Raw genomic sequence first — 12,083 nt, forward strand, 5'->3', positions numbered from 1 at the left:
AGAACTTCAGAGGAAGAGGCTCGTTTCTTAGAACTAATCCAATTGGATGAAACCCTTCGTAATGCCACCTTAGCTAACGAAGCTCATAAGAAACGAGTTAAGGCATAATTTGATAAAAATGTCAAACCCCGTGTCTTCTCAGAAGGTGATCTGGTCTTGCTTTATGATCAGGAATTTGATAAATTGGGAGCAGGTAAGTTCCAATCTTTGTGGATGGGTCCCTACATTGTTAAATGAGTGTTAGAAAAAGGAGCCTATGAGCTAGTAGATTATGATGGAATTCCACTAGCGCAACGCTAAAACGGGTTGTACCTTAAGCGTTACTATGTTTGACTATGTGTAGTAACCTCTTTATATGCTTTTGTTACGTTTTTGTTTTCATCAAGAGTGGTCATGTTGGTTAGGTAATCCACTTTTACATTTGTTGCAGATGTCGAACCTATTGGAATTATTTGTTGGATATGCCGATGGAACTAGTCGTAGTACGTGGAACCTATCTTCTGCAGCCAGGGCCATTTTTGATCAAAGCGGGGAATTAATGAGTTTTAGAGGGGTATGTATTGGTTTGTCAATGAACAACATCACTGAGTATAGCGAGTTGATAGAGGTTCTCTCTAATGCCATCGCACGTGGCATACACAGAGTTATTGTCAGGCTAGACTCACAACTTGTCATCCTACATCTTACTAGCATCTATTCCATTCGAAATCCATCTATCTATCGTATGTTCCTAACGGTTAAGATTTTGGAAAGGAAATTTGATTCTATTCAATATCAACACATTTCCATAAACTTAAACACACTGATTCATTAACAAATTATGTGTTAGATAGACATTTGCAACATTTATAAAATAAAGCATTTCAATCAACATTTGAATCAGGATCATATAACTTAACCAAAATATAGCTTCGAAAATCAAAAATATATATAACTGTTTATAGTTTGTCAAAATGTTCTGTGTCCAAGACAAAATCGGTCACATGACCTAGAAACTCAAACATGCAGGGAAGCACCCTAGACTAATGGTGCTAGTGATAACAAGTCACCGCCTATGTGATCATACGTAAGAGCCTAGTCCATCGGCTCGACAGGCCAGTAGTATGGCATTGTAATCTCAGAGGTAAATCATTGGTCCTCACATCCTGAATACCAAGGGTGAGACCCTCGATCTGATCCTATAATACTGCAAGGGTCTTGGCTACGTCCAGATCATGAAGGACAACCCTCCCTATAGCCTCTCCTACTGGAACGACAGCTGCTACCCTCGGGTGCACTGCTGGTCACACTGGTCCAATATCTGCACAAATATATGGGTTTGATTAGTCTTGATAACATTTAAAAAACACAAGAACATTATAAAAACAATAAACAGAGATATGGTCAGATCTTTTTACCTATAACACCCCACTGCTCGCTAGCCGACAGCACCAAATCTGGGTCACCCCAGAAATCCATCCCAGCATATGGATACTTGGTAAAGACCATCTGCTGATGGTTGAACCACTCAAAGAAGGCATCAGAGAATGAAATATGTGATTGACCAGCATGTCTGGCCATAAGATCAACCCATCTCTGCATCCGTGGTTCTGTTGGTGCTGGCACTCCGAGTGAAATGTACTGTGGCTGCATCAGTGGGATCTTCTCCAAGGCGAAAGCGGTCAGAATAGAACCATAACCAAAGTTCTTAGATCTTCTGTTCTTCACCTTGGTAAGTTGTTCTTTTATAACTAGAAGTACTGCATCACACTAGTTGAATACCTTTGGTTCAAGGCATTCCAGAGCATACTGCATATAGGACCTGTTGGCCAAATGAAGAGCTACACTACGAGCCAATCTAGCAAAGGTGAACAAGATAGTCCTCAAGGTTTGGTCAATGACATCTCGAATACTGATCTTGCCGTCCTTGCTCGGCTGAGATCCATCTCTATAGAACTGGCGAATATAATCCCTCACTGATTCACCCCCATGGGCGGATCCTGATAGTGAGAGATGGGCACCACGCCTTGATAAATCGGTCAAGAAGTAGATATCCTCAACTATCAAAGGGATGGATTTACCTCGAATCTGGAACACTTGGTTGGTAGGATCCCATGCATCGAGAAAGTATTGCAACAAATTGATTTGTTGCCTTATGCTAGATATGCGGAAGAATTTGAGCAAGCCACAGTTTTGCAATGCAATCACCATACTTGGATCATGTAAAGCAACCATATCCTCTTCTTCATTCTCACGTTCATGCCATGTAACGAACATCTTAATCCAATGAATCTCTAAAAAACAAACAAGAGAAGAATTAGGATCCCGATTTAGGCAAAAACAGGAAAATTTTCCATGAAAAACCAGTGCATAAACTTTCCTTTTTGCGCCCATCGCATCCCAGCTGTGTACTAGGTGGGATGCATCCTGACTGGCCAATGGCCAGCTTAGTATGCATCGCACCTTTTGATGTATACTAGGTGTGATGGGTAGAGAACGAATTGTTCAAACCCCAGAGGCTCAGAAGAACAGGAAAACATGCTCACAATTAGAAAAGGAAAGAATGCAATTGAAGAGCTCATGATTAGCTCCTACCTAGTCTAGAAGGTGCCAAAAATAGTCCACAGAATCTCCCGGCATTAGCTGATGAAAATCGAGAGGGAAAGCACCTCCAGAGCTCCAAAAATTGCAAATTTGAATGAAATGGTAAAAATGAGAGGTAAAAACTACTTTTATGTTACTATTCACGTAATTCAAGTAAAATATTGGTGTTTGGCTCATTTTTCAAGCATGTATTTACATTTCTAATCAATTTTATGGAGTAATTGAATAGGCAGTACGACCGTCAGAAGAACATAGTGTTAATGGTGAAATCAACATCTCTGACTATCATCACAAGCAATTTTACACAAAGTTCAAGCTTGTTAAAAGATAAACCTAGCAATGAAAAATGTTCCCCCAGAGTTCAAGCTCATTAAAAAATGAACCCACCTTCAGTAAATAACCATTGTGATTGCATAATTATCAGCTTTTGAACCTTGGTCATGTTCTTACCATCACCTCCACTCTTTTTAGCCAATCATATGCCTCCATTTGATTGTTTACCCTTTTTAGGAAAAATTGCGACGAGTGATTCTATTAGCCACCTTATTTACACTGTCGTGATTGAAAAGTTCCAAACCTTACCTGGAACTAGCTGCTACCCAAAAACATCACTCGTTCCTTAAAAAACGAGTCTCCTTTAAGCTCTTTTCATCTGACTCGTCAAATATCAAAAGATTGCTGAGCAACTGGCCTCTCCAGCTCATTAAAGCAATTGGAAGTGCCATCCCTCCTCTAGATTTTAATCTTTTTGGACCTGAGGAATCATTACACAAAAAGATCGAGCACTTATCTTGTTCGGCTCGTTAAAACTATCGAAAAGTCATCCCTTTCGTATTATTTTATACTTTTTCAGACTTAAGGGATTATATTATGAAAAAATGACTACTAGAGTTGCCTTTACCTCTCTTTTTAGACTCCCTAAAATTGAAAAGGACCAAGTTATCTTTGTCGTTAAACTCATTAAAACAATAGCGACAAACTTATCCATGTAGAAAAGAGCGAGTTTCACTGTCGCTAGGCTCGTTAAAACATAGCGACAGGTTTGCCCGAAGGGAAAATTATAGAACAAGCATATGTTATCCTCCTCAAGCTTGAAAAAGATAAAGAGGTATTGGTCAGCAATGACTGGGGAAAAAGGGAAGAAAACTTGTATAACTTCATTGGTAGCAGGTCACTCTTGAACATGACACTTTCACTCCATCACTATGATTGAGTTGGGTTTGGTTATTCCATTCACCGGTCATATCACCATTGGTCCGTCATACCATCCATTTTGGGTTTAATGCTACCAATCCATTTCAGTGTCACCGATATGTTCAAGAGAATTCGCTCAAAGAATTCACCAACCTAGCTTATGCCTCATCCCTGCAATACCTTCACTCTTCATTTTTCATGACTGCCACCCTGAACCTTATATCATCAGATTGTTTTCACCTCCACAAAATCATTTTCTCTATTTCGTGTCGTAGATGTGTGATTCATTAAGGCCCTCCTACGACGGGTCACTTGTTGTCGACATCAGCTCATTATCCAAGAAGTTGACTTAGGAACAACCCTTTCAGTACTTTGAAGCCTGCATGCCTCAATGGCAAGTTTCTCACTTCCGGTGATAGGTTTACATCAATGGCCTTTGACCGAAAGATTTTGCGTGGTGTTCGACATCAACTCATGTATTCACACCACATGAATTGTACTATAGTACCTTAAGGTTCATTATCATTATTGGTGATTTCTCTCATGCCTGTTAATAGCTTACATCATTGGCTGGTAATTAGGCAATGTCTTTCCATGTTCGACATCAGAATATCTTTTCACATGGATCGACTTGTATTTCGGGCGAAGATTGAATGAGTTTGAAGACCCTGGATCTAGTTTCATCCATCCGAGCTGCGATATATTCAGGAAAGTAAAGACATCAAACATACATCATTGTTGCACAGATAATCATCCAAGCTAAGGAATGATGGCTCTACCATAATCATCAGTATGCCACACAGACGATTGTCTATCCTATGTACTTGAAAATGAATTTATAAAGTTGAGCATGAGAATACATGAACTTTCCCCTGGATCCCAAAACCTGGACTACCAACTTGATTTTTCATTATTTTCCTTTCAACATTATAATACATATTTATACATGCTGAAGCATCCAATACCATGGACCAAAAACCATCACGTCCAAAAACATGTGGGGAAATCATGCACAAAACCATAGGTGGGTCTGCCCAACCTAACATAGGTTCCAAAAACAAAATTTTACGGCGCGCCTTGCACCCCTCAAACCCCTTGTGACCCCCCCACTACGCAACCGGTGCAACGAAGGAGGGGCTCCACCCCCCTGCTAGTCGTGGAAAGAATATAACACAACCCAACAAGTTCTATGTGTTTCCTTAATCACGATTGTTCCAAACATTACTTTCAGTCTACAATCGATTCACGCTCCATTACAATCCTCTGAATTGTTCTTCCTCTCTATGTTAGCCGAACTCTGCTTGCATACATATGTTATACAAAATTCCTATTCATTCATAATTCATCATGCCATACTTGAATCACACATCTATACAGTTTCGAATTAATCCTCCATCCATATATATATATATATATATATATATATATATATATATATATATATATATATATATATATATATATATATATATAGATATATATATAAACACACAGTTATACAATTTCTCTATCTTTGGCCTAATCTTCTAATGTCAATGGCCTCTGTTTTACAATCTGCCTATAGGCTCACAGTCACACTCTAACCAGCTAACCTATCCAACCTATCACCTTTGATTTTGCCTTTTAGGCTTACATTTATACAAAGGGATTCTAAAACCAATTCTTGTTTTAGATACATAAACTCTTCAACTAAATCCTAGAATCTCTTCCTTATCTCTAAGGATCTTCTTCAATCCCCAAAATCATGAACCAACTCGTAATCTGAGTTTTACAATTAATTCTCAAATCCCTCAATCTCTCAACTATCCTAAATCTCTCATATTCTCCTACATTTTAGAATATTTACAAATATGTCTCACAATATTCAATTAAATCCCACTCTCATTAAAATCGCTCAAAAGCCTAAATAATTACATTAATACAACACTTAGGAAACCAACTTCCTTAAAACACAAGATCCCCTATATCTACTAAAATACAATGATATTGTTAAGCTGATTTCTCCTGCACCAGACCCCCAAAGTCGAAAATATTCATGATCTCTAGATCATGTGTGTTCATAAGTTGATAGAAAACCTCCAGGGTCCCAAACTTTAGTTTGTAGCTACCCAAATGCCTTGCACCTTTGATGTTGTTGTATTTCTGTTGCCTTTTGTTCCATCTTCCTCTCCTTGTCAATTAGGTTCATACTCTAATTGATCCTCCTTCCAGCTACTATCAATATCCTCCATACGAATTGTTTCATCATCTACTGCCATAATTCTTCAATTTCTATTTCCAGCACATCCTTGGACTGGTCCATACTTCACCACATACTTTTTCCTCTTTCTTTTTGTTTCAAGTCATTGTTGTTGTCCACTAACCTTTCAAACTGTTGTTCCACTATTTGAATTTGTCGAATTCTTACTTGTTCTTTGCTTATTCTAATTGCCTCCCTTTCATCCTTACCCTCTTTCATAGTTATTTCTTTTTGTATTGAATCCTGAATGTCCAACATTCTCTTCAGCAATTGAACATCTCTATTCCATGGATTTAATACTTCCATAGAATTCCCTTCTTTCATTTTTATTTGGCTGCTCACCTGTGCCAAAATTCCTCCAACATCTTGCAACTAAACCTATAATCATAAAATAATTCTTAAAATAAAAATCATAAGGCTTCCACACATTTTCTTCCTTTGGAAACAATTTAGCTTACTACTCTAATTATTCCTCCTCTGTCAACACATTAGTTTGATGTTTTGAATTCTCATCAGAATTCACGAGATCATCAGCTAGTCTCTCCTCCATGCCATCTATTTCAATGATGTCTTTCTGTCCCTGTCCACTGTAGTGAACTTCTTCATTCTCATTCAGTTCTGATTTTACAATCTGAACACTTACTTTTTGGTCTTTTAGCCTTTTCCCCAAAATACTTAATTCATGCCACAAATTTTTCATCTCACTTGAAATTTTGCCTAAAAGTTCTGTACAATCCTCACTATCTTCTTCTTTATCACAAGTATAGCTTCTTGTTGACACTACCTCTTCCTTCTTGATTAGAATAAAATCATGATCCTCCATCTCTATGATAGTTTTGGATGTTTTCTCATCACTATCCCTTTGATCATTTAAGAAAATCAATTCCTCGTTATTCTTTTCAATAGCAAATTTCTTATCATAGGACATAATTGTCTCATCTCTACTGAAGATATTTCTTCCACTAAGCCTAGAATTATGAACTCCTTCTGTTTTAATAACTCAACTTGATCCTCATTTGAAAGAAAGCCATTATCATACTTTGCTTGGCAACTTTTAGCTTCATTCAATACTTTTCCATAAAATGGTATCTTATGCAATACCTGCATTTACACAAACCTTTTCAGTTGTAAAACCACAAGACCTCATGACCTCATTTGATGATTCAATCACCAATTCCTCCTACTATTCCAAGTCCTTTACATAACTTATAAATGCTTTGATGGTCTTCTCCTCAATCTCATCAAGTCCTTTACTTGATTGCATGATATCCTTCTCTAATTCTTCTTTTAGAACGGAATTTATATTTTGCCTATATTCTTCTTCTTTATTTCAATATCAGCAAGTTGTCATCCTTCACATGTTTCACCTACAAACATACACAAATTTTCAGATTTAAAATCATGTGATCCTTTGGTCTCACTTGAAGTTTCAGACTTCAAGTATTCATCTTCACCCAGAAATTCACCCTGCTCTGGTTCACAAATAGACACTTCCATTCCCAACTTAGCTTCTCTAAGTTTTTCCATCAACCACCTTACTTGCCTCTAATGTATCCTTCTCTGTAACTTATGCCACTTCACTAGCTTCTTTTTTAAAACCCAACCTTGTCTTTGGTTTTCCTCTAGCATCATCACCAATACATCGAGTTGTTCTTTCATCTCAGCAATCCTCTTGACTCATCCTCTTGCCATTTTCCTTGACATCCTCTTTCTTCATCTTTCTTCTATCGTGGTCTTCCTTAGAACCTCCGCTATGACTATCAGTACTCATTTTCTCCTCCATCTCTATCTTCATGAGCTCCTCACTCATTCATTATGAGCTGCACTAAATCCTTTACAACAGCAAGTCCTCCCTGCTGCCACTTACCTCACCAAGATTTCCTCTATACTGAGTCTTTTGGCAAGCACTTGGTTCTCTATCTCTGGAACCTCCTTTAAGCACTCTTCTCTTCTCCTTCTAGGATTTAACTCATATGCACTTCTCAACAACACAACTATCCTCTCGTATTTCAATCACCATGAAATACTTGGTTTTGACCACTTATTCTTTCACTTATAAAGTCTTATGAACTCCCTTCATTACTCAGTAATTCTACCCACATCCTTTGTGGAATTGGCTTTGTGATCTGCAACAACATCTCTAAAGTAACAAGTCTCCTTCGTGCTATCTATGCCTCACTAATATTCTCTCCTCTGAGCTCAGTCTGTTCGCATTTCTCTGGTTCTTTCCTCTGAAACCAATTCGAGCACTCCTCGCTCTATATTTTTGCAACCTTCTCACTTCCTTATGCTATCACTTGTGTGTCAATATAAAAACCACACATTCTCCAAGTTTTAAATCAAATCAAAACAAAACATGTCATCTCACCTTCCAGACCTCTGCATGATCTCGTTTCACCATTTTCTGTACTTCGAATGGATTGTTCTTTTCTCTAGCCTTCAACTGTATCTTCAAAATCTGCTACTTCAAGAACTTGCAAAAGTCCCTCTTACAGTTTCACTACTGTAATCCTACTCTAAATTCTCATTCATTCGATTTCTACTAATCATTAGACAAATTTGCATACCTCACCTCTGTGTGATTATTGTGTCTCAAATTAAAATCTGATAGCCCTTGCCTGCTTTCATCATCCTTTGCCTGTATATGCACCTTCAGAATATAACTCTATTCTAAACTCTTTTCAAACAAATTTTTACACAGAATTTCTTTGCGCTGCCTTAATACCAAATGTTTCAATTATAATTCTACTCTGATACCACTTTGACGTAGGAACACTCGTGTATACCGACAGTATGCATGTAAAATGCACATATATGTTTTGCCCCAGGAATTTTAACTCTCTGTTGAGTCAAATCTTCAATCCTTAATGATTAAGGCCCCTTTAATAAATCTCTATAGAATGATTTATTAACTAAACACAGTATGCCCTTTATTAATCCTATACATCAGAACTTTATAACTCACCCTCATAAACCTTCTTAACCTTATGCCCGCACATATATCCAACTTCATTAAACTTTAATGTACCGCGCATATATATAACCAAACCCCACAAAACCTTTATGCTTTGGTTATTCACAGGCTTAACCCACAAATCATCTATCGATGCTATTTCTATTATAAACCCTTTATAACAGAAGTTCATATAAAACATACATTTTCTGATTTTCCACAGTCTTTACCCATTTACCAATGCATGCCTTATTGATATCGCAATCCTCCATGGGTCACACTAACACATTCCTCCTTCGCATCCGATATGTGATTAACACAAATGGATTCCAAATACAATTAACCATGCCTATACTTTATCGGGTCCGCTCCTATATCACATATCGCAATACTTGTCGGCTCACTCCATCGCATATCACGTGTCGCATTGGTTAAGGGCTAAGTTCTATCTCCCATGGATATTTGCGATGTGATCAAATTTCCGATCACATGGGACATCGCAATCGCATATCACATTACTTACGGCCCAAGGTTAATTCCTCCCATTGGACTATTATGATGCGGGATTCCACAGCGATCCTCCACCGCTGATCCAATCACTCGATCCAACGGTCAATGATGATCCCGCATATCGCAATCACAATTCATTTAAGGCCAATTCATTCACTTACTTGATAAGTTGGGATGCGATATTCCTAACCCCATTCCATGCGACTTGATCTCATCCGTTGATTTGATAGATCCAATGGTGCCTATGCATTAATACTTCATTCTTTCATTCTTCTTTCTGCACTCCATTTCTCCAATTTTTCTTTATGGATTTGGTTATTTTAGTAGTTCTTCATCCTTCCACTATTCCACTGCGTGACTCCCTTCCGAGCTTAGTTCTATGTGTTTCCTTAATCACGATTGTTCGAAACATTACTTTTGATCTGCAATCGGTTCACACTCCATTACGATCCTTTGAATTGTTCTTCCTCTCTATGTTCACCGAACTCCTCCTGCATACATATGTTATATAGAATTCCGATTCATTAATAATTCATCATGCCATACTCGAATCACACATCTATACAATTTTGAATTAATCCTCTATAAATATATATATAAACACACAGTTATACAATTCCTCTATCTTTGGCCTAATCTTCTAATATCAATGGCCTCTATTTTACAATCTGCCCATAGGCTCACAGCATTGTTCTAACTAGCTAACCTATCCAACCTATCTCCTTTGATTTTTCCTTTTACGCTTACATTTATACAAAGGGATTCTAAAACCAATTCATGTTTTAGATCCATAAACTCTTCAACAAAATCCTAGAATCTCTTCCTTATCTCTAAGGGTCTTCTTCAATCCCAAAAATAATGAACTAACTCCTACTCTGAGTTTTACAATTAATTCTCAAATCCCTCAATCTCTCAACTATCCTAAATCTCTCATATTCTCCTACATTTGAGAATATTTACAAATATGTCTCACAATATTCAATTAAATCCTACTGTCATTAAAATCACTCAAAATCATAAATAATTACATTAATTCAACACTTAGGAAACCAACTTCCTTAAAACATGAGACCCCCTATGTCTACTAAAATACAATGATATTGTTGAGCTGATTACTCCTGCATCAGACTCCCAAAGTAGAAAATATTCATGATCTCCAGATCATGTGTGTTCACAAGTTGATAGAAAACCTCCAAGGTCCCATACTTTAGTTTGTAGACACCCAAATGCCTTGCACCTTTGCTACTATTGTATTTCTTTTGTCTTTTGTTCTCTCTTCCTCTCCTTGTCAATCAGGCACATACTCTGATTGATCATCCTTCCAACTACTGTCAACCTCCTCCATACGAATTGTTTCATCATCAACTGCCATAATTCTTCAATTTCTATTTCCAACACATCCATGGACTGGTCCATAATCTGTCACTTACTTTTTCCTCTTTCCTTTTGTTTCAGGTCGTTGTTGTTGTCCACTAACCTTTCAAACTACTGTTCCACTCTTTGAAGTTGTCGAATTCTTACATGTTCTTCACTTAGTTTGATTGCCTCCCTTTCATCCTTACCCTCTTTCATAGTTATTTATTTCTGTATTGAATCCTGACTGTCCAACATTCTCTTCAGCAATTTAACATCTTTGTTCCATGGATTTAATACTTCCACAGAATCCCCTTCTTTCGTTTTTATTTGGCTGCTCACTAGTGCCAAATTTCCTCCAGCATCTTGCAACTGAACCTATAATCATAAAACAATTCTTAAAATAAAAATCATAAGGCTTCCGCTCCTTTTCTTCCTTTGGAAGCAATTAAGCTTGCTGCTCTAATTCTTCCTCCTCTGTCAGCACATTAGTATGTTGTTTTGAATTCTCAACAGAATTCATGAGACCATCAGCTAGTCTCTCCTCCACGCCATCTATTTCAATGATGTCTTTCTGTCCCTATCCACTGTAGTGAACTTCTTCATTCTCATCTAGTTCTGATTTTACAATCTGAACACTTACTTTTTGGTCTTCTAGCCTTTTCTCCAAAATACTTAATTCATGCCACAAATTTTCCATCTCACTTGAAATTTCGCCTAAAAGTTCTGTACAATCCTCACTATCTTCTTCTTTATCACAAGTATAGCTTCTTGTTGACACTACCTCTTCCTTCTTGATTAGAATAAAATCCTGATCCTCCATCTCTGTGATAGTTTTAGATGTCTGCTCATCACTATCCCTTTGATCATTTAAGAAAATCAATTCCTCGTTATTCTTTTCAATAGAAAATTTCTTATCATCGGACATAACTGTCTCATCTCTACTGAAGATATTTCTTCCACTAAGCATGGAATTTATGAACTCCTTTTGTTGTAATAACTCAACTTGATCCTCATTCGAAAGACAGTCATTATTGATGAGCCCCAGAAATGGGTAATCATATGGGCTTATTTTGCCTCATATTTCGACTTAATCCACCATTATCCTTAGTTTATTGCATGTTTTTGAATATATTTATGCTAATATAGTGAATTGGGTTAGTCATTTTGCCATGTAGTCTAATGTGTGCCTTATGGATATTTTTTGGTCAATTTTGGAAAAAGTCAAGGAATTTACGAGCAAATGGTAGC

The sequence above is a fragment of the Pinus tabuliformis genome, chromosome J, assembly GCF_031772625.1.
Source record: "Pinus tabuliformis cultivar Carrire ecotype Pingquan chromosome J, CPIR1, whole genome shotgun sequence".
Classification (NCBI taxonomy): domain Eukaryota; kingdom Viridiplantae; phylum Streptophyta; class Pinopsida; order Pinales; family Pinaceae; genus Pinus; species Pinus tabuliformis.